The 24,555-nt window shown below is 39.7% G+C and overlaps 1 protein-coding gene across 1 annotated transcript in view; it reads right to left on the bottom strand.

Moving 5' to 3' along the window:
• pmfbp1 (polyamine modulated factor 1 binding protein 1) overlaps window positions 1–24,555 on the bottom strand; it is a 210,144-nt gene that overhangs the window by 174,262 nt on the left and 11,327 nt on the right. The window lies entirely within an intron of this gene.

The raw sequence follows: 24,555 nt of genomic DNA, 5'->3' as shown, positions 1-24,555 counted from the left end.
CCATCAGCTGTCAAATTGGGAAAGTGAAGGGGACGCAGGGTGCCGAGCATCTCAACAAGAGAAGAGCAGGACACGGCGCAGAGACCTCATCAAAACACAATCACGTCCTCAGCCAGAATGCACACTCTCACAATTCGGTCGCTCACCCTTATACACACTCACACGACGCACCCAATAAACACACTCGAATCTAAGCCTCATTTAACTTACCTCACTAAACAAACCAATTCTGAGAAATAATATGAGAAGCAGTACTGTAATAACCAACACTGCTTGCTGACAGATGTAATGATTACCTATCTTACATTACAAACCTAAGTCTGCATGGGACCGGAAAAACTAGGGCCGTAGAGTTGCTCTAATGAAGCCCTACAGGTCTAGAATGGACCTCAGCTGACCACGAGTGCTGGCAGCAGTTGCGTAAATCCAGCCCGTATCTGATCCACTGGCTGGGAGCCTGCAGTGGCCTCAGCTTAGATCACTCAAAGCCAGGTGTTGCAGTTTGGGAGTCAGGGTGACTTTTCTGTCCTGGGATATATTGTGATTTATTCTTCGTTTTTTTCTTAAGCTTGGATCTAGATCATGGTTGGACAAAATTCAAAACTGAAGAACTGGCTCCCTAACAGAAAGCTGAAACTGGAATACAAAAATAAGAATGACAGCAATTCTGATATAATTTCAGTTCCTTTTAAGTTTGCTTCCTTACATTCATATTTGAATTGGAATTTGTTATACAAATAAATTCAAATTCAGAAATTAAATTTGAAATCACATTGACTCAATTCTTAAATTAGAGTTTTTCTTCTCAAGGGGAGACACTGCAGGCATTTCATGCATCTGTCAAGTTTGAGATTTTGGGCTTTTTGGTTTTTCATAAATTGTTTTTTTCAGATTAGTGGAAAGAAAACACCCAAAAGACACTGTTAGTGTTTCTTTTATAGCACTTTATCTATTTGTGTCAATAAATCTTAATTACAATACATATTTTTAAAAGCTGTTTTCTCTAAATAAGTTTTTTCTCCTACAATGAGCCATAAATCTCCACTTCAGTAGCACTAAACTTTACATTTTTATTCTTGTCTATATTCTAAAGGTTTTTACCTAGAGGGATTTGTTCATATATAATTTGCTTAATTATATACACCATTTTATTCCCCCCAAAAATGTTAAAATATAGTGTTTTCTGTCTGTTCTAAGTATTTTCTGACAAAAATGAGATACCCAAAATTCCCTCTGTAAAAACTTTTGGCATATGTCAAAACAAAAACAAAAAATAAATAAATAAATAAACAAGAATTTGGAAACTGACTTCATCCAGTGTTTAGATTTTTGTACTAGAAATGTATGCAAATTAGAGCATATTTCATTAAACAATGCCTCATTGGCATATTTCAACCTAACATTTTAGAAAACATGTCATACAAAAAAAGTTTGCAATTATCAATGTAATCAATCAGCTGGGTAAGAAGGCGATAACTATTAGTTCATTTTTACCCTATTCACCTTAAAAGTTCAGACGTCTGAACAGTTAGTACAATTTCTATAATTTGCACAATAACTAAATGCATGTGGCTTGTTGATCAAAACTGATCAGTTGATTTTTACTGAAATGGTCAAACTCCTCACAACTTCTAAACATTATTTTATTGTGTGAGCAGTCACATGCAAAATGATCCATTCAATTATCAAAATCTGACATGAGTATATTCTGTAAATATCTGACATGGAATGGCTGTAATGTCTTCTAAGCTGGCAAATGGCTTGCCATTAGGGTTGCAATGGGATTTTTTAAAAACTTTCCAGAAATTTAACCAAAGTTTTAAAATTTATTTTTTATTTTTTTCTGCTTTGCTATTATGGTGTATGGAGTGTAGTTTGGTGTGGGGGAAAAAGGTAAAGCAGTTTAACATAAGGCAGCAGATAAAAACTTAAATGATTCAATTGGATCTGGGACAGCTGAAATTTCAGGAGCATTCATATTACCTATAGATGTTACTATTCAATTGAATGGGTATGATTTGAAAAGGCACACACATTTAACTGCTGAAAATGCATATCAGAGCAAAAACCAAGTCCTGATGTCTAATATTTTTTGAAGAGTTTCTAAAGAAACCTGAAAATGTATGTCTGTGCCCAAATATGCCCATCCAACCTGGCAGAGCTTGAAAGGTGAAGAGATGAGAAGAAGAATGAAAGATAATTGCCAAATGTGAATGTGCAAAGCTTGATCATACCAAAAAGATCTGGGGTATGAATACTTATGCAATGTACTTATTTTAGTTTTTTATTTTTAATAAACTTACGAAGTTGTCACAGTTCTGCTTTTGCTTTGTCATTAAGGTGTATAAAGTGTAGATTGATGTGGAAAAAAGTCATTTAAAGCAGTTTAACATAAGGCAGCAAGATAACCAAACATTAAAAAAAAAATGAAATACTTTCGCAATGGCTTTTACCAATAAATTTTTTACCTACTGTTAAAATCTGTATCTGTGTGATACAGACAAAATTGACATTCTTATATAGTATAGAAAGCAGTCTGTGAAAAGGAGAAAAAATGTGCATATAACAAATATGAAGTTAAATAGCATATAACAAAATTAAATTTGCATATGCCTAATATTTCCATGGTGAAAAAAAAACAAATTAAAAAGTTTGACCAGTCTGGCTCATACGATGACAAAAACACTTTTTTATTTTGGTGGCATTGGCCAAGTCATTGACACAATAACTAGGTTTTGAAGCATGAATGAAATGTTTTGAGTGAGTTACTACATTTTGCAGACATGCAATAGAGTTCTGATGTTCCAGCAAAAAGTTGTGACAATTGAGCTTACTGTTTAAAGAATGTTAAGACTTTTTTGAAAAATGTGCCAAAGCGATTGGGAAAAACTGTAAAAGGCATTCTCAATTCTGAATGGCATACAACCCTGGGACAAATCCTATTACTAGAAACATTGTGCTGAAGTGTCTACAAGGTCCTGCAGTCATGAATAAGTACAGAAAAGTACAAGAGTCTAAAATTGGCATGAGATGAAAATTTACCATTCATTATCCATTTTACTGTGTTGCGAAGTTTGGTGAAAAGAAAACCAACTAAGTTTTGTGACCAGCGGAATTACAAAAACGCAAACTCTTTAAATTTGGAGTTTTGCAGCATTGCAAGTAAAAATGTTATATTTTTACATTTTGGATATGTTTTTTATACAGTGCCCTGTGAAAGTTAAGTTACTTTTTTCCCCACATCAACTTACACTCCATACACCATAATGGCAAAGCATTATTGCATAAGTACTTATACCCTTATCTGGGACAGTTGGATATTAGCTCAGAAACATTCATATTGCTTATAGATGTTACTAAACTTTGAGAGAAGTTAACCTGTGGAAATTCAATTGAATGGATTTAGAAAGGCACACACATCTTAATAAAATTATAGATAAAATGAATAAATTAAAAATGCATATCAGAGGAAAAACCAAGCTCTGATGTAAAAAAAACTGCCTGTAGAGCTCAGAAACAGGACTGCATCTGCCACACATATGGGGAAGAGTTCAGAAAAAAATTCTGCTGCATTGAAGGTTCACAGAAGCATGTAGTCTCCATTACCCTAATAGAAGAAGTTTGAAACAACCAGGACTCTTCCTAAAGCTGGCCTCCTGTCAAAACTGAGCAATTGATGGAGAAGGGCTTTGGTTAGAGTGGTGACAAGAAGCTGATGGTCACTCTAGTCGAGCTCCATGATCATATATGGAGATGGGAGAAACTTACAGAAGGACAAACATCTCTGCAACACTCCACCGATCTGGGCTTTACGGCAGTGTGGCCAAACTCAATCCTCTCCTCAGTGAAGACACATGAAAACACACTTGGAATTAGCAAAAAAAGCACCTCAAGGACCCTCAGACTGTGAGGAACAAGATTCTAAGATCTGATGAACCTCAATTCCAAGCATCATGTTTAAAGTAAGCCAGGCACTGATCATCACCTGTAGAGTACCATCCCAAAAGTAAAGTGTGCTGGTAGTAGCCTCATGCTGTGGGGCTGTTTTTCAGTAGCAGGGACTGAGGGACTCATCAGAGTAGAAGAAAAGCTCAATGCACCAAAATATTGAAATAGCCTTGTGAAAACCCAGTCCAGAGCAGTCAGAACCTCAGATTGGGCAGAAGGTTCACCTTCCAACAGGACAAGGTGCAAACAGAAAGAGTGGCTTATAGACAACTCTGTCAATGTCCCTGAGTGTCCCAGCCACAGCCTGGGATTGAACCCAATCAGATAGGTGAAGAGGTGAGAAGAAGAATGGCAGATTGCCAAATGCTAATGTGCAAAGCTTGTTGCATCAGCTAAATACTGATTAAAGGGAATGAATACTTATGCAATGTAGTTATTTCAGTTTTTGTACTTTTAATAAATTTACGAGGTTGTGACAATTCTGTTTTTACTTGGTAATTATGGTGCATGGAGTATAGATTGATGTGAAAAAGTCATTTAAAGCAGTTTAACATAAGGCAGCAACATACCATAAAACGTGAAAAAAATGAAGGGGTAGGAATACTTTCCCAAGGCACTGTATGTTGAATTTATGTTTTTAAAAAAAAACTTTGTGACAACATATCATGACCATTGCATCATGAATAGAAATTGTTCTTATTCCTATACGTTTAGTGTGACTGCGGCATTACAATCATAGCAGCTAAAAATGGCCCACTTAATTCTAAGGGTCAGAGAGAGGGTGGAAAATGGCTGTGAAAAAAATGGAATGATGAAATGATGACCTTTACAAACACTATAAGTACACCCAAGGGAAAAGAAAAAAAAAGTATGTATAATATGAACACTTCAGTAGATACCTGATATCTGAAGATCAGTGTAAGATGAAGTGTCAAAGCTAATATAGGTTGCAACGCCAACCCTGAAGTTGAATCTCTACAACCATCATGTTATCTAGCTTTGCACTAAAGCACATTCCCTCGTCTGATGAGAGAACTTCCATCTTTTGAAATGGCTTGACTCTTTATTGCTTTTGAAACACCTCCGGCACTTTAAGCAGATGGAGAACAAAAGGATCGTCTGCCAAGAGCTGACTTCGTCAACAGCACAATCAAACTCTCTGACTTCACAGGGTGAGAGGAGAGACGGATGAGAGGATGTTACTGAGGAGCTCATGCAGATAAACCAAATGATGCTGGTGTGATTCACAAACCCTTTTCTTAATCATACACACAGCCTACAAATAAAAACATTACACGTGTCAAAATAAGGAGAAACAAACAGCACAAGGCTCGTCAGTAATTCCTGCTGTAATTTGAATTGTGATGTTTGCAGTGATCCTGAAGAGGCTGTCAGATGCTGAAGCACAATTCAAACAGAGAGAGTGAAGAATAAGAGACATACACTGAATGCACCTGAGGAATGAGTTGAGCAAAATGAATGAAGAGAAAGAAAAGAGAGACAATAAACAATAATGTCTTTATATTAAACAATCTGCTAAGCATTGGGCCAATTTAATATGTTCATATAATCAATTATTAGGAAATAATGCAATAAAAAAAAATAACGTAATACATGTGTTCTCTAATTCACATGAAAAAACTGCCAAAAACCACATAGATTGATACATCTGAGGTCAAAAGATTACATCCTCCTTTTTTTTTTTTACCAAAATAAGAAGGATCATACAAAATGCATGTTATTGTTTATTTAGTACTGACCTGAATAAGATATGGCACATAAGATAGTCCACAAGAGAAAATAATAGTTGAATTTATGACCCCATTCAAAAGTTTACATCCTCTTAATTCTTAATACTGTTTTTAACTGAATAATTCACAGCTGTTTTTTTTGTTTGTTTATTTGTTTCGTTTTGTTTTAGTGACAGTTGCTCATGAGTCCCTTGTAGGTTATGAACTGCTGAACTGCCCGCTGTTCTTCAGAAAAATCCTTCGGGTCCCACAAATTCTTTGGTTTTCCATCATTTCTGTGGTGGAAACCCATCTTTTCACACTGAAGACAACTGAGGGACTCTTATGCAACTATTACAGAAGGTTCAAACGCTCACTGATGCTTCAGAAGGAAAAAACATGCATTAAGAGCCAGGGAGTGAAAACTTTTTGAATTTAAAGATCAGAATAAATGTAACTTTTTCTGTCTTTTATTTTGTCTGTAGCCTCTGAAAGGCAGTACTAAATGAAAAAAAAAGAAAAAACGATATTTAGGCAAAATAAGAAAAATGTACACATTTCCATTCTGTTCAAAAGTTTTCACCATTCGGATTTTAATGCATTTTTTATTCCTTCTGAAGCATCAGTGAGCTTTCGAACCTTCTGTAATAGTTGTATGATTTCCTCAGCTGTACTCAGTTTGAAAAGATGGATCTCAAAATCATTCAGTCATTGTTGGAAACGTTCAAATACACAAAAACGGTGGGAAATCAAAGAATTTGTGGGACCTGAAAGATTTTTCTGAAGAACAGCAGGCAGTTTAACTGTTCAGGACAAACAAGGGATTCATGAACAACCATCACTAAATGATAAACACAGTTGTGGATCATTCAGGTAATACACAGTATTAAGAAGGTGACTTTTGAACAGGGTCATTTTTATAAATTCAATTATTATTTTCTCTTGTGGGCTATATGTAAACATCTTTTATCTGAAATATCTTATTCAGGTCAGTACTTAATAAACAATCCCTCTTATTTTGGTAAAGTAATTAACATTTTGCAGATTCTGAAAGGGGGGTGTAAACTTTTAGCCTCAACTGTAGATTAAATCATTACCATGATGAATAGATGGTAGAACATACAATAGTATTGTCATGGTACATATCGTAATACCATGTTACTTCTTGGTGGAGAGCTCATACACAAGGACCAGGTGTTTATTCCAAAAGAGACTTTGCGAGCTCAAGGGAAAAAAAAAAATCCAAAATAATGTAGATGAGTTTCCATTCCTAGGCACACTAGATCTAGTTCACAAAGTCGCCGGTAGAGGACTCAACCATTGCTGTGGTGCACATTTATTCGAATTTGACAAAGAAGCCTTCATATCCTCACCTGCATATAGTATATTACATGATGTGGGAGGCACTGGAGGCTGAATTAGATGCGGCACAGCCTGCTGAAGGTGAGAAATGAAATGCACGGCCTGAGCACACAACCCTGTCTGCTGCTGCTCTCCCTGAATGCAAATGGCGCACTTCATGATGATTTTCACTTACTGATGGAGTGTGTGTGTTGTGTATGTGTACATTTGTTTGAGTGTCCACTGAGATGCTTGTGAAATATTACAGAGCGATTGTTCCCCCCCGACCTTGAGGCTGGTGTGACCTTGTTAGTTGTCCACTTCTGGACCAAGCAAACGGCCTCTGTTGGTCCATTCCTCCCCACGGAGCTTGAACACACACACGTGTGTATGCACACTTACATCCGTGTGCACTCGTGCATTCTTATGCTCGCCGTGTTTTCCTTGACAATGTTTGCGGAGTTGGAAATAGCTTTAATAATTTACAAAGTTAATTTCCTGGCCGCGCTCGGACCAGTGCAGTTCAAACACCAACGCGTGTGACAAGAAATCCCCCGAGCGGTGCGGCAAATGAGCTGTATGGAGAGAGAAATGAGTGTGTGTGAGTTTAGCTAGAGGCTTCACAGACTCTGCTGTATTGACTGTACGGCTGCTCTGGGTAATGAGATTCCAATGTAAACGCTTGCGGATGGGATGAGACTGGAAGCTCATTAAGTGTGGGATAAAACCAACGTATTCCATCCGATATCAGTAACTATCATGTAAGAGCTAAAATAACACTACAAATTACATGTCACAACACAACACTCAAGTGAGAAATGCTTACAGGTCCAGCTTCATTAACCTCTGACCATTGATCCTTAGTGGCTACTTGCGACATACAATCTCAAAGTGCTTGACTGCAAGAGAGCCAGTGTTTTCAATAAGTTGGTAAGCCCTATTTTTAAAGATAATGCTAAAAATTAGATGATAGTTTCTGAATTGCTATGTGAAAAGAATAGGGCTATCAATTTAACCAACCCAGGCTGACTGGAAAAATGTGCATGTGGCGACATGTCTGCAAAAATGGTATTACGTTGCTTCTAGCACCTATCACAACACAAAGTGAAATGTGTAGCGAGCGTCACTTAGAGCGTTTTTAGTTTTATCTGAAACTGATGAATATGAATTTGGCTTTGTTTTATTGGACAGTTATTATATGTTATGTGTTGTTATATATGTTATGTGGCAGTTTGGAAATTAAATGTCTGGTGAGTGGAGCTAAAAGGTTAAAAGAATAGTGCACCCAAAAATGAAAATCCTGTCATTAATTACTCACTTTCATGTTGTTCCAAACCTAGAAAGGAAGTAAGGACATCATACAATTAAGGTTGAACCACTGATGTCACATGGACTATTGTAATGAAGTTATGTGAATAATTTATGCATCGTGGCACGGAATGACATGGAAGAGAAGAATTGTTGAATAAAGTCATTATTTTTGTTTTCTTTGCGCACAAAAGGTATTCTTGTAGCTTCAAAAAAATACAGTTGAACCACTGATGTCACTAAGGAAATTTGATCAATGTCCTGACTACGTTATGGGGCTTTGAACGTGGCAGTTCTGCTGCTGTCTATGCAGGGTCAGAAATTCTTCATATTTCATAAAAAATATTCAAATTTGTGTTCTTCAGATGTATCAAAGTCTTACAGGTTTGGAATAACATGAGGGTGAGTAATTAATAATAGAATTTTCTTTTTTATTGTGACTTGTGTTTCATGGGAATAGAGCTCTGCTTTAAAAGCACAATGCTGTACCAGGTGCGCTACTGAGCAAGTTTACTACATTAGAAAAGCCATAGATAAAGAGCTGGTTATATGATGCAAACTTCAAAATATATCAGTTAATAAGTCATGCAGTATGCTAAAAGCATGGTCAGAGGTCATAACATAGTATTGTGCAGGGTACTACGTGAAAAATGTGTTGATTAATTGATAATCTGCCCAGTAATCATAATTTGTACAAAAAGGGAAGTAAAGGGACATTGCACAGGTACGCTTTTGCATTTTTGCAACTATGTAGATACAGCCATGTTTTTCCAGTGAGACTGAAGAACTTCTGATGATTGGGCTATGCAAATGTTGGGGGCGTAACTATTAATGATCGCGACTCTTACGTAATAGTCGCTGTTATGTTGGAATTGGCCTCTTGTTCAGTGGTCTTTTGCAAACACTAGATTTATATAAGAAGGAGGAAACGATGGTGTTTAAGACTCACGGTATTTCATGTACAGAACTGTTATAATTCAACTATACCACTATAAATACAGTTTTCCATTCTATGGCACCTTTAATATCTATTCATACTTACTCATCTGCCTCATTCGCTTCTTCATCAGCAATTTAATTAATTATAATTAATTTGATGAATCAATCAACATGCTATGTAATTAACTCAGTCAATTAATTCCTTTACAGCCCTATTACAGAATGACTGCACTGAAAATGAGACCTAGCTGAAAATGCACTTGAATATGACTCTGGCCATTTTCCAGTCCCACTCTGCCCTTTTCTCCCAAGTGTTCCCTGTCTACTCTTAAACAGTCCCCTGGCAATAAAAAACGGCAAATGCCAAAAACTGCTCTGAAAAGCAAAATGTCACAAAACTGTGGGGTTCGAACAAATTGCTAAATTCAGTTGGAACCAGGGTAAAGTGGTTAGTATACAAGCCCTGAATCTAATACGTACATTCATTCCGGCTTGTGACAATTCTTGATCTTTTTCCATGTTCCACATATTAAACGTGTTGAATAGCTGAAAAACATGATTGAAAAATACAAAAACACAACAATGTGTTTAAAAAAGACAAGGCTCATATTAATAATAGAAATAATGCCGGAATATGCATATAAGAAGTAATCCAGATACTTTAGATGTGACTGACACATAGACAAAGAAAGGCAGAAAAACATCACCTTCGCCATGAAATGAACAACACCAAAGATCTAAATGCAAGCCAATATATGTGGGCTTGAGTGTAACAGGGGAGAATTTTAAGTTTCAGCTCAGCAAATCTTTCACAGTGACCTTGGAGAAAGTCGGCCCATCTGAGGGAAAAAGGCGATATTAGTAATAATAGAGAAATTAATAAGATGGCAGGGCAGCCTGAGGGCTGGGCAGAGGAGTCTTTTGGGTGGGAGGGGGATGTGAGGGAGCTGGCTAAGAAAGGGAATTGGTGGAGGAGGAGGAGGGGTTTGGGACATTGTAAGCGCATGATTTCCTCAGCAGTGGTGCGACAGCCTGCGCCGCCACACGTCAAGGAGGAGCAAATCAAAGCGAGCGCTTTTGATGAATATAAAACAGAGAGTCCTGCTGAGAAGCACTCTCGCTCTAATCACACAGCCGTGGCCACCGCACCGGCCCCTGCCGCAATCCCCCCCAACCCTGCGCCAAATTAAAGGAACGGGGGGTGCAAGGAGAAGAGGACGGACAACGCAGACAATTGTAACAAAGGCTTGCTGTAGAATGGCAATAAACATTCTGCTCTTCCAGAAGTCTGAAGCTTAATGTCGAGTGGGAGAATGGAAGGATATGTGGGGGGCAGCAACACTGTGAGCAGCCTTTGAAAAAACACAAAATTTCATTTATGTGACAACAACACACAGACTGCTCTGCTTTGACAAAAGCCACCAAGTAGAACCGCATATGATGCAACTCTATCAACCTTTTTACCACATTCAAATTTCCAGACCTATGAAAACCACAGGGTCAGTGTTAGCATGTTTAGCATGGCCTTATTAACCTCTACTGGTAGATGATGTAACTACACGTAACTTTGGCTCTAAAACCTAAATATTTCTTTAGCATATAGTACTTTTTTTATTATCATTTCTGCTCTCAAAGGGATTGTTCACTCAAAAATGAAAATTCTGACATTTACTCACCTCTCATTCCAAAACTGTATGACTGACTTTCTTCTGTGGAAAACATTTTGAGAATGTCTGAGTGTTTGTTGCAAAACACTGGAATGGAAAACAATTCCCAGTGTTCTTCAAAATATCTTCTTTTGTGTTCCACGGAACAATGAAACTCATACCAGTTTTGAATGTCATGACAGAATTTTAATTAAGTGGACTATTTCTTTTTTAAAAAGCAAAACTTACGCTTTCCCTGTCTACTACCTTTCACATAACAGCTTATGATGGTTAACAGTGAAGGATTTGAGACTGTGCACTTTATGTCATTATTAGCTAATTAGCATTGCCATGACTTCATTTTCCAGAGTCTCCAGAGTGATTATTCCAATGAGCAAAGATGGTGGATTTCAAATATCATACTTTAGAGGAGTCCTATGTGAACTAAACAACTTCTATATATTGTATAGACGTTTATTGTATATATTGTAGTAGCCTACATTTTGTACAGCTGCTTTGCAATGATTTGTATCGTGAAAAGTGCTATACAAATAAACTTGAATTGAATTGAATTGAATAATTGGTAAAGTCATTCCATGACTGCTCCTCTTCCCATAGAAACAGTCAGTCAGTCAAAATAGACAAAACAGACATGAATGTTTCAGTAAGCATTTGTGCCAATGAGTGCTGTAGGGTTGACACATTTTTGTAGGTAAAAGTATTTTAGCACTTCTGGTTCCATCGTCCTCGTGCCAACAAGTTTTTGAATATATTTTCGATTAAATGGAAGAAAATCTGAAATCATTTCTGATTCATATTATCAATCTGGAGATATTTTCACATAATATTCTATGAATTAAATACAACATTAATACCTTGTCTAATTAAAGATTTTACTTGTCTTAAAAAAAGACGGTTCCTAACGAGGCTAAATGTGACTACAGATGTTGTCAGGAACATTAAACATCATCACATCGAGCAGGTAAACTCAACTACTCACTTTCACTTTCCCAGCCTATTTATGATTTTAACAGCTCTCCTGCAAACTACTCTAGATGAAAAGGGAAAATGTTTTTAAATAAAGACTAAAAGAGTTGTCAGAAGCTTAAAGGAGAAGTTCACTTCCAGAACAAAAATGTACAGATAATTTACTCACCGATGTTCATGTCTGTCTTTTATTGGTCGTAAAGAAATTATGTTTTTTTTAGGGAAAAAATTCAGGAATGTTCTTCATATAGTGGACTTCTATGGTGCCCATGAGTTTGAACTTCTAAAATGCAGTTTAAATTACAAATTTAAATCTAAAAATTACAATTGATATACTTTTTAACCTCAAACGTTCGTCTTGTCTAGCTCTGTGTGAACTCTTTGTATTCCGGTTCAAGACATTTAGGGTGTTCGACAACCATCTCATTTTCTCCTCCAACTTCAAAATCTTCCTACATAGCTGTTTTACCTTTTTTTTTTTTTTGGAAAGGGCATTTGACCCTCCTTGAGCATTTACTTTGTAAACACTGGGTCAGTGTAGGACGATTTTGAAGTTGAAGGCAGTGTTGTTTTTGACAACCATCTTAGATTTAGTCTTAGTCTTAGTCTTTTGGACTAAAATGCTTCTTAGTTTTAGTCAAATTTTAGTCACTTCTATATGTGATAGTTTTAGTCCAATTTTAGTCGACGAAAAGTCAGAAAGGTTTTAGTCTAGTTTTAGTCGACGAAAAGTCAAAAAGGTTTTAGTCTAGTTTTAGTCAAAAAAAGGGGAAAAAGTAGTCTTTTAACAAATTAATGTAGGTCAGTAAGTATTTTGCTGCTGGGTAGTGTCACTTATAAGTTCTGAAAATAGCAGATCTATAGTTCAACACAATGTGAGCTTCCGGATCGACTATTTTCACCAATAATTACAATAATGAAGGAATGTTTTAAAACATAAAAGACAAACAAGGATGGTATGCTAAAACGGCTTGCCATACTAGTATAGCAAAGAGTATTTAATGCTAAAACGGCTTGCCATAGCGTCAAAAACTTTTTACGTTTTTATTGGCATGCACAATAAGCAGAAATGTCATGCATTTTAAATGTCTGACGGACCACCCACTAACATTTTCGTCTATTCTCGTCTCGTCAACGAAAACTCACACACGTCTCGTCATGTTTTAGTCATCAACGAGCCATGTTTATCTCGTCATCGTCTCGTTATCGTCATGAAAAAAAGTGGCGTCAACGAAATGATTTCGTCATCGTCATCGTTGACGAAAACAACACTGGTTGAAGGAGAAAATGAGATGGGAGTTTTTCGACATACCCTAACTGTATTGACCCGGAATGCACAAAGTTTACACAGAGCTAGACAAGATGAGCACTTGAGATTAAAAAGTATATAAAAAAACAATCATTTTGATAGATAAGACTCTTTCTCCTCTACTGGGATTGTTTAGAGCCCTTTGAAGCTCCATTTAAACTGCATTTTGGAAGTTCAAACTCATGGGCACCATTGAAGTCCACTATATGGAGAAAAATCCTGAAATGTTTGCCTCAAGAAACATCATTTCTTTACGACTGAAGAAAGAAAGACATGAACATCTTGGATGACAAGGGGGTAAGTAAATTATCTGTAAATTTTTGTTCTGGAAGTGAACTTCTCCTTTAAAGATGTTGAAGTTGTAGTGTAGTTTGTTTATAGCCTTCATTTAGCTTTATTCTTCTGGTGATTGTATTAAGGCTTCAAAATTCAAGAAAGTTGTTCATTTGTGAAGATTATCATGATGAACAAAATAATCATTTCTGTTAGTAACAGAGCTTTTTCTTCTGCAATAATCCAAAAGCTAGTGGCAAAATCCTATTGGGTTTTTGTTGAGGGAACCAGAGTGATGCTAACTTCCGTGTTGGCCTACAAAAACACGTCATCACTGCAGCGCTCTATTATCTCGGGACGTAATTTACCCTTGCACTTTAAAAGACAGGGTCAAAGGCACAACAGCTCTTCACCGGTGAGTGTGTAGCTCAGTGCACGCATCTCAGAGCAAGAACGCCTGTTAGGCTTCACCTTTGGAAAAGTGGTGTCGCACAACAAGTCCATGAGCACTTCACTCCGATCTTGACTCTTCGTCTCTGTATTGACCTTCGTATGGAATCCAGCATCAGAGCTCCAAGCCCTGCTGAATCAGGATGCAGCCCTCCAAGGCGCTGGCCTCATGCAACTCCCTCGGCAGCACTTGTCTCAGAATTCAGGGGCTGCTCCCACCCAGACCCTGAAAGTGACACATGCGTGGTTGTCACCAGCGTGTCACCTCCTGCGCACTGAAGTATGAGGCAATTTCCTGCGAGCAGCGTGTAGCTGAGGAAGCGAGAGGGAGGGGGACCGGCCGCACCCCGGCTCCAGTGTTCTCTTTGATACTGTCAGGGAAGAGTAATGGCTTTCTGTTGCTGCTGCTACTACCAAACTAATGTTGTGTGACTTTGGCTCTCCTTTGCAATGCGTTTCCGCTACAGTGAGGGCAAGAATGATGGGGAGGAGAGAGGAGAAGAGCAAAGTAGGGAGATAGAAGACAAGGGTAAGGATCCTGACAGCCCCTGGGGCAGATGGGAAATACCCAAAGAGTGGGCAGTAAGAGCAAGTGGTTTGACACAGATAACCTTCCCCGTCTACTTACCTTGCCCATCGGCACCATGGGAATGAAACTGCAAACTTTACATATTGCAAAAACTTCTCTAAATATAGTTCACTCAAAAATGAAAATAATTTTTAAGAAGGCTGCTGTCACACCCTCTGCACGTTCCCTCAGCCCCAATCACCACGATCCTCCACCAACCAGCCAATCACCACCACAGCACACCCGTGAACCATCACCAGAATTCTAATCACCGTCACCTGCACCAGCAATCACCACACCCTTCAAATACTTACCTCATTCACTCACTCACCGGCTGGTATCGAAGTTGCATGGATGCTTCTCTGTGGATCTTCTCCCCCTCCTGTTGTCTCTCCTGTGCTCCTCGTGGATTCTTCTGATGTTCTCCTGTGCTCCCCGTGGATTGCTCTGATGTTCTCCTGTGAAACACGTTAATCGTGTCAGAGGGAAGTGACTGTTGCTAACGCTATGATCCTTATGAACTTGAACTCACCTGTTGTGTTATGTTTGAAGATTTGACCACAGAGACATTATTCACCCGTTTGCACGTGTGTTGAACTGTGCACGTTTGTTAATAAATACCTTGAAAGATACTCACCTTCTCCCTTTGTGTGTGGTCGTGACAGGATACCAGCCCAAAAAAGTATTAACTCACCGCGTCACTCATGGAGGCGAGCGCCACTATCACCGAAGACACCCCTGACCCATTTTCGGATATGGTAAACGTCCTTCGTCAATCTCTACCTGCTGCTCCAACGACGATTTCCAACACGCCCCTCTCTCGCCCTATGAGTTATTCCGGAGACCCGGGTGGCTGCAATGGTTTCCTCCTGCAAAGTTCCCTCTATATCGAAGCCAACGCACACCAGTTTCCTAACGAAATTTCTAAGATATCTTTTATGATTTCCCTCCTCACTGGGCAGGCACTTCAATGGGCAGACGCACTCTGGAATTCACGGAGCGACGCTTTAATCTCCTATAATGCTTTCGTTGCCCACTTCAAGGACGTGTTTGGAGCTGTGCTCACTCCCCTTTCCGTACACGATGAACTGATCACTCTGAATCAAGGTGCGTCCAATATTCACGAATACACCCTGCGCTTCCGCTCCCTAGCGGCCACCAGTGGTTGGAACCAAATCGCTCTCCTAGCAGCCTACCGTAAGGGGCTTAAACCCCAGATCCGCAAGCATATGGTCATTTACGATGACAACGTACCGCTGGAAACCTTTATTAAGAAGGCAGTAGGCATCTCTCAACATCTCTCAGCATGTCCTTCTACAAAGTCTGTACCCAGCTTCCCTCCACTTCGAACACCGTCACCCCAACGAGATGCGGAAGAACCTATGATTACGGACTCCTATCGCCTGGATCCTGCGGAGAGGAAACGACGAATTAATAATCGTCTGTGCCTATATTGTGGAGAAGCCTCTCACTTCATCAGTGCCTGTCCAGTCCGCCCGCCTCGTCCAATGGTGAGTACTGTATCTATTACTCCGGCCATGTCTCTCTTACCCCATATTACCGCTGAACTAATAGTAAACTCTCGTACTCTCCCCATCTATGTGCTCGTGGATTCCGGAGCGGCTGGCAATTTTGTTTCATCACACTTCATTGCTAAATATCGAATTCCCACCGTTCAAAATGAGGTCACATACCAAATTACCACAATCCAAAACTCACCATTGGGCGATGGTAAGATATCTCACCGGACCAGAAAAGTGACCCTCGTCTCCCAACACAACCACCGTGAACATCTAACCCTCCTAGTACTCCCGCGAGCCAACGTGGATGTCATCCTGGGCAGACCATGGCTCATTAAGCACCAACCCCGCATAGATTGGAGCACAGGAGAGGTCCTGGAGTGGGGCAAAACGTGCAGGAACCACGGCTACCATCCTTCCTCGTCGGATGCAGAGTCTCCATACCATCCTATCCCTCTGCACGCCACCACCATAGAGAGCCCTGCCACTCAATCCACCACCGCCATTCCCCCCGTCTATCAGTCTTTCACCGATGTCTTCAGCAAGGAACGGGCCACACAACTACCACCGCACCGGCCCTGGGATTGTAGTATCGACCTGCTGCCAGGCGCCAAACTACCCCACGGGAAGATCTACCCCCTCTCACGTCCTGAGCAGGAGGCCATGGAGAATTACATCCAGGAGGCTCTCCAACAGGGGTTCATCAGACCTTCCACGTCCCCAGCAGCATCCAGTTTCTTCTTCGTCCCCAAGAAGGATGGCGGGCTCAGACCCTGCATTGACTACCGGGTGCTCAACGACGCCACGGTGAAATTCGCCTATCCACTTCCTCTAGTGCCAGCTGCCTTGGAGGAACTACGGGAAGCCCACATCTTCACCAAACTCGACCTCCGCAGTGCGTACAACCTGATCCGTATCCGAGAAGGAGATGAGTGGAAAACCGCCTTCATCACCCCGACCGGTCACTATGAATATCAGGTGATGCCCTATGGCCTGGCTAACAGTCCTTCCGTATTTCAGAATTTCATGAACGAAATCTTCCGCGACTACCTCCATCGATTCGTAATCATCTACATTGACGATATCCTCATTTACTCACGTAACCTAAAGGAACATCAAGACCACGTCCGCCAGGTTCTCCAACGCCTCCGTGAGTACCAACTCTATCTGAAATTAGAAAAATGTGAGTTCCATCAGCCCTCCATCTCCTTTCTCGGATACGTGATCACTGCGGAGGGAGTTCGTATGGAAGCCGGTAAGGTGGACGCAGTGGCCAAGTGGGCGGAGCCCAGGACGGTGAAGGAGCTTCAGCGTTTCTTAGGCTTCGCTAACTTCTACCGACGCTTTATAAAAAACTATAGCCTCCTATCGGCTCCACTCACTTCCCTCTTAAAGGGAGGACGCCGGGTACTACAGTGGACTCCAGAGGCTCAGCAAGCCTTCGACCGTCTAAAGCTGATGTTCACCACCGCTCCTATCCTCAAGCACCCCGACCCTTCAAGGCCCTTCGTGGTGGAAGTTGATGCGGCGGACGTAGGCGTAGGAGCTGTGCTGTCCCAGTGGTCTGATGAACCCCGATCCCTCCATCCGTGTGCGTACTATTCCAAGAAACTCACCCCAGCCGAGCAGAATTATGGAATTGGAGACCGCGAACTGCTGGCAATAAAGCTCGCCCTCGAAGAGTGGCGGCACTGGTTGGAAGGAGCCCAGTTCCCCTTCACCGTAATAACCGACCACAAGAACCTCCAGTACATTCAGCACGCCAAGAGACTAAATGCCCGTCAAGCTCGCTGGTCACTATTCTTTGCCCGATTCGATTTCAACATTACTTACCAACCCGGCCACAAAAACACCAAAGCAGACGCCCTATCACGTATGTACTCACCTGAACCTACCTCTGACGATCCTGATCCAATTCTACCCCCATCTGTCTTTCTCGCACCCATACTATGGCAGCTGGATGAAGATATACGAGCCGCCACCTTCGAGGAACCTGCACCACCGGAGCTTCCCCCGGGTCGTGTCTATGTCCCAAGCCGTCTCAGACCCCTTCTGCTGGATAGTACGCACACGTCCCCCGGCTCAGGACATCCTGGCAGCAGGCGAACCCTCTCGCTCCTCCAGCAGAAATATTGGTGGCCCAACATGAGCAGGGAAGTGGAACGGTACGTCCAAGGATGTTCGGTCTGCGCCGTTAACACAACCCCACGCCGCTTACCTGAAGGTAAATTACAACCATTACCTATTCCCCGCCGACCCTGGACACACTTGGGCATTGACTTCGCCACAGACCTGCCCCCCTCTCAGGGTTACACCACAATTTTAGTGGTAGTCGATCGATTCTCAAAAGCTTGCAAATTAATACCTCTCAAAGGTCTCCCCACAGCACTAGAAACCGCAGAAGCACTGTTCCACAATGTATTCCGGAACTTCGGACTCCCAGAAGACATCGTGTCCGATCGGGGACCCCAATTCATTTCCAGGGTCTGGCGGGCCTTCTTCCAACTCCTGGGTACCACAGTCAGCCTGTCATCCGGATATCACCCTCAAACGAACGGGCAGACCGAACGGAAAATACAGGAAATCTCCCGCTACCTTCGGACGTACTGTTCCCAACATCAAAACACCTGGAGCCAGTATCTACCGTGGGCTGAGTATGCGCAAAATTCCCTCCGTCAAACCTCTACTGGTCTAACCCCATTCCAATGTATTCTAGGTTATCAACCAGCTCTGTTTCCATGGACTGGAGAGTCCTCCGAGGTGCCCGCGGTAGATCACTGGTTCCGAGAGAGCGAGAGGGTGTGGGACTCAGCGCACGTCCATCTCCAGCGGGCAGTACGGAGGCATACGGAACACGCCAACCGTCGTAGGCTACCCAACCCAGTTTACCTCCCCGGGGACCAAGTATGGCTGTCCACTCGAGACATACGCCTCCGGCTGCCCAGCAGGAAGCTGAGTCCCCGCTACATAGGGCCCTTCACCGTGCACTCACAAATCAACCCTGTCACCTACCGTCTAAACCTACCTCCACATTACAGAATCGCTCCCTCGTTTCACGTTTCCCTACTCAAACGCCACACTGAACCCCTGTTCCCTTCCTCCACAGAATCGGAGTCACCTCCTCCTCCCGACCCGCCAGAGATCCTTGGAGATAACATCTACCAAGTCCAAGAAATCCTAGACTCCCGGCGGCGGAACGGCCAGCTCCAGTACCTAGTAGACTGGGAGGGGTTCGGACCCGAGGAGAGATCGTGGATACCCCGTGACGACATCCTGGACCCGACTCTCCTCGAGGAATTCCACCGCCAACATCCCGAACGCCCAGCTCCCAGAGGTCGTGGTCGTCCCCGTCGCCGTTCTTGGGTGCCAGGAGTCACCCGTGGAGGAGGGGGTGATGTCACACCCTCTGCACGTTCCCTCAGCCCCAATCACCACGATCCTCCACCAACCAGCCAATCACCACCACAGCACACCCGTGAACCATCACCAGAATTCTAATCACCGTCACCTGCACCAGCAATCACCACACCCTTCAAATACTTACCTCATTCACTCACTCACCGGCTGGTATCGAAGTTGCATGGATGCTTCTCTGTGGATCTTCTCCCCCTCCTGTTGTCTCTCCTGTGCTCCTCGTGGATTCTTCTGATGTTCTCCTGTGCTCCCCGTGGATTGCTCTGATGTTCTCCTGTGAAACACGTTAATCGTGTCAGAGGGAAGTGACTGTTGCTAACGCTATGATCCTTATGAACTTGAACTCACCTGTTGTGTTATGTTTGAAGATTTGACCACAGAGACATTATTCACCCGTTTGCACGTGTGTTGAACTGTGCACGTTTGTTAATAAATACCTTGAAAGATACTCACCTTCTCCCTTTGTGTGTGGTCGTGACAGCTGCATTTATAATGCATTAAAGCACCATAAAAGTAGCCTATACAACTTTATTCCAGCTATTTTCCAAGTTTTCTAAAGCTATATGACAGACTTGTGTGACAAATGTACTCAAATTTAAACTCAAATTTAAATGTTAAATTTAAATTCTAATTTATTTTGGTCAATGTTTTTGCCTGAATCTATTATTAATTGAATCTATTATTAAAAACACAATTTATTCACACAATGACAAATACACCTTTTGTATAGTGAGTATGTTTATAAATAATTAAAAATAAGAGATTTTTGAGGGGGCATAAAGAAAAAAAATATCAGGATGATGCAACTGTCCTGACATCATAATATAGAAAGAATATTAAAAGAATGATTCTTTAAAAGAAAACCCTAAGTGGTTTTAATATAAAAATCATATAAATTAAATCAGATAATTTTCCATTTTATGACAAAACAAGGTTAGTTCAACATGTTGTGATATTTGTTAAAAAAACTGAAAATTTTATATTGAAAAATACATATTTATACAAGGGGGGGAAAAAATTTATATATATATATATATATATATATATATATATATATATATTAGGGCCGGGACTCGATTAAAAAAATTAATCTAATTAATTAGAGGCTTTGTAATTAATTAATCGAAATTAATCGCATTTTAATCGCATATAAATATTTGACCTGAGAACAGTGAGAAGTAAGTTTTTTCATATGGATTTTTAGTATACCAATGAAGAATGACTGAATACATAAGCTTAAGCTACAAAATATTATTTATTTTTGTTCAACCAAGTCCAACAGACCAGTGCAATATTGGCATTAAGTGTAGCAATAGGATACAGTGTTTCCCCAAGGTTTCCATACTTTTTTTTCCCTGGTACTTTACCCTACTTTGTGTAATAACAAAAACATTTATTTCAGTGAAAAAATAAGTCCAAAACTCTCTATTTTAACATTTTGAACAATAAGGCTTTACAAGCTTTTGCTTGAACTAAGAAATTCTTGTGTGTTTTAATTTTTCTCATAATCAAATGAAAGCATAAACATTTATTTATTTTTAATCAAATGAAAAATAAACATTTTTAATTTTTGGCAAACAAACAGAGGTTTGCTGTTAAAATCAATAAATAATAATAATTTAACATTTAAATAATAATTGTAGTATTTTTTTTCTACAATTAAGTGGTTAATCTTGTTGTTATATTTATTTTTTTATCATATATATTGTTTTTTTGTCAATTATTTAAATAGGAATATTGTTCTGTTTCATGTTAAACCGTACTTTTATTTTGACAGGTTGCCGTGAAGTTTCTGTGTGTAAAGTATGATATGATGCTAGTTTTCTCAAATGAAACGGTAAAAGTGACACTGACAGCAGCTTTGGAGATTGAGTCTCTGTTCATGTGAGATGCAAATGCCAAAAAGTAGCGGGAGCATCATGCGTGCGTGCGTCAGTATGCGTGTAGTAAAAAAAAAACGCGTCTCCACCATTCATACATACAGATACAGAAACGGAACATGCAGGATTCGTATTAAAACGGTCTTTTTGCATTTCAGTTTTCACAGACACTAATCCATATCGTGATTCGAATTAAGTGACAGACCAACTTTTGATTTATCAATCCAAAAATCGACTAATTTACGTGGCATTCCGCGCTATAGTAAATTCGTTTTTTATGAATGGAGTCCGCGATCCAGTCCGTGTTTTCTTGGAGGAGACATTATAAACGCGCAGCCATGTAGAGACAGAAATGACATGCTTTCGTGTAAATAAGATAAATAACATAAGGAGCCCCCCTAAGATAATGGTAGGGGAAACACTGGGATATTTAGAAATATACTAGCCTACATTTCAGAAATTAAAAAAATTTAACGCGTTATTTTTGTGTAATTAATTAATCTAAATTAACGCGTTAAAGTCCCGGCCCTAATATATATATATATTAACAGTTGCTTTTACTTGATGGTTACACCACATGACATCTCAAGTCATTAAATTGAAACCTTTCTCCAAAAAGATTTTCAAACCCACATTAAAACAAATTAAATACAACAAGTCCATTTCTAAGAGCTTAACATACGTCTTTCTAGATTTTTCTTGATCGGCGACACTTACATTCACTTACTTTCTAACAATATCCCCCTATGCTGTAGCTCATTAGTGTATATTCAAACTTGTTGCAGTTTTTAGATACACAAGAACCAGTAATAGATGTGAAGAGTTTGCCAATTTTGAGGTTTGAATATGCACATGGTCGAATTAGATTTGATAAGTACCGCAGATGACAAGCTTATCAAAATTCTTGGGTGAACCATTCCTCTAACGTATGCTGGGTGACATTTCACCTCTGCCAAACAAATCCTGAAACCACTCTGTCCCACGATGAACAAGAAGAGACACTCTCAGGCTTTTAAAGAGCCAAATCAATCACCTACACTGTCTCAAATCACCTTAAGACCCTTGATATTTGATTTTACTTGAGGGTCACCAACCTGAGAGAAAAAAAAAATCCAGACATCACCTAATAACATGAAACGACATGCATAATTACATCCTGAATCACTGCATCCAACCATACCAAATCTAATAACCGACTGAGAAAAACCACTTTATTTCCTTAGAACAATTTTCATGTTAGACAAAAACAAAAAGAACTTCATCACTGTCTGTCTATTCGCTCCACAGCTGACCTCTTTCCCATTTCTCAGTCATGGATTTAATTACCATCTAATCCTACCCAGAAATCATAAGATAATTATCCCAAACTATTGCCTGATTAAAATTGCACAATATTACAATTCATTAGAGTTAACTGACTCCCAGTGTCTCTGGGCTTCCAGCCAGATGCGTGAAGATGTCAGTAGCCCCCAGATGGGGGACGGAGGAGGGACAGTGGCTCTATTCAGCTCCCGCTTTAACCTCATCAGAACCGCTCCACACAGACTCTCACTGCTATTCCAATCACTCAATGGGGATGTGGGTTTTCATATCTGCGCTCTTGAGACCAAGACGGATGAACCGTTCTGGTCTATGTATTGTAATGAATAGTTCTGAGAGAGCTCCCATATGGACCAACCCAATATCGTATTATATATGATTGCACAATAAGTTGACATGAAAGCAAAGAGCAACTCTCCATCAAGATTAAAAATTTTGTGACATTACTAACACTGATCATCTTGTAACTTACTATATAATGGCTGTCCTTACTAAGTATGTTAAACTGGTGGTATTTTTTTCTTTAACCCTATAAAGCCTACTGTATCATATTTTGATGTCACTATATAATTTTAACGTGAAACCTTGTTTTATTTGTTGTTGTTTTTTTAAGCAAACTTAAGAATAACTAATTGTTGGCAACATACTGAGATTAACACTTATTGAACTAAACCAACTTTGTATGGATCACTATCCATATATCTTAAATGTTAAAATGCGAAAATATGACACATCAGGCTTTTAAGAAACATTTACAGTATTTGCAGTTCTCTAAAGCATTGTTATATGTGACCCTGGACCACAAAACCAGTCAAAATTAAAAAAAAAAATTATTTGGCTGAGATACAACTATTTGAAAATATAAAATCTAAGGATGATGATACACGGAGCAACTTTTTGAGCAATTTTATCGGGCAACTTTTTTTACGCAGTGTTGCTTGGGCACTTTCCCATTGAGAATGGGTAACACATTTGTATCTGGATAATTTAGATCAGTTGTGGGCCCTGTATCGCACCTGGCTGCCGATTGACGGCACCATTTGCCAAAGTTGCCCGGCAACATTGCTCAGAAAGTTGCCCAGTGTATCATCAGCATTAAGGGTGCAAGAAATTCAAAATATTGAGAAAATCGGCTTTAAAGTTGTCCAAATTAAGTTCTTAGCAATGCATATTACTAATCAAAAATTAAGTTTTGAAATATTTACAGTAGGAAATTTACAAAATATCTTCACAGAACATAATCTTAACTTAATATCCTAATGATTTTTGGCATAAAAGAAAAATCGATCATTTTGACCCATACAATGTATTTTTGGCTGGTTTTGTGGTCCAGGGTTGCTTACAGCTTTGAATTATATACACACAATAAAAAACTACAGAGCTTTGAATTTAAAACTAAGCATTACCTTACTAAAGAAATGATAGAATTTAACTATAGATTCACAATTGATTTTTATATGCATTTCACATAAGCATTATCTTATTTTTGCCCCTATAAATATAAGCAATTTCAACAAATTGCATGTTTCCACTCAATTTGGGCCTCTAAATAAAACTGAGATGTTTTTTTCTCTTCAAGCTGAGCTTTATATTCTCTTATATAATACTATACAAGCTTTTTTTTTTCAGTTGTTTTCTTTTCATTTTTAGATCTAGTCTAAAAGTTAAAAATAAAATCAGACCACTATTATTTCATATGTCTGGCTTTACAGGGTTATTTCATGTACTATGATAAAACAGATCTCTCTTCTGGTTCTAAATACTGAGTGAATGAACTGCATTTGAATTGGGCAAATCTGTTGAATTCTATGTTAATGAACCAGGATTCATCCACACTCTAAACAGCATACAATCAGGCTAACAAACTACATTACTTGGTGTAAAATTTATTTACTGCAATTATTATTAATAATATATGCTTA

Source organism: Garra rufa, chromosome 3 (assembly GCF_049309525.1).
Source record: "Garra rufa chromosome 3, GarRuf1.0, whole genome shotgun sequence".
NCBI classification, from domain to species: domain Eukaryota; kingdom Metazoa; phylum Chordata; class Actinopteri; order Cypriniformes; family Cyprinidae; genus Garra; species Garra rufa.
Note: the sequence above shows the minus strand (reverse complement) of the source record. Positions and strands in the feature narration are given on the sequence as shown.